The sequence below is a fragment of the Arachis ipaensis genome, chromosome B02 (assembly GCF_000816755.2).
Source record: "Arachis ipaensis cultivar K30076 chromosome B02, Araip1.1, whole genome shotgun sequence".
NCBI lineage: Eukaryota > Viridiplantae > Streptophyta > Magnoliopsida > Fabales > Fabaceae > Arachis > Arachis ipaensis.
The window spans coordinates 49,477,231-49,477,792 of NC_029786.2; positions in this window are offsets into that span (position 1 = coordinate 49,477,231).

A 562-nucleotide genomic window follows, 5' to 3' on the forward strand; every position below is an offset into this window, starting at 1 on the left:
GCCCAGCACTCGCGAGTTTGAAGCTCGTCACAGTCATTCAATCCCAGAATCCTATTCGGAATACCACAGACAAGGTTTAGACTTTCCGGATTCTCATGAATGCCACCATCAATCTAGCTTACACCACGAAGATTCTGGTTAAGAGATCTAAGAGATACTCATTCAATCTAAGGTAGAACGGAAGTGGTTGTCAGGCACGCGTTCATAGGGAATGATGATGATTGTCACGTTCATCACATTCAGGTTGAAGTGCGAATGAATATCTTAGAAGTGAAATAAGATGAATTGAATAGAAAAATAGTAGTACTTTGCATTAATCTTTGAGGAACAGCAGAGCTCCACACCTTAATCTATGGAGTGCAGAAACTCTACCGTTTGAAAATACATAAGTGAAAGGTCCAGGCATGGCCGAATGGCCAGCCCCTCTGATCTAAGAACCAGGCATCCAAAGATGATCCAAAGATCAAAAGATAATCCAAAGATGATTCCAAAGATGTCTAATACAATAGTAAAAGGTCCTATTTATAATAAACTAGCTACTAGGGTTTATAGAAGTAAGTAA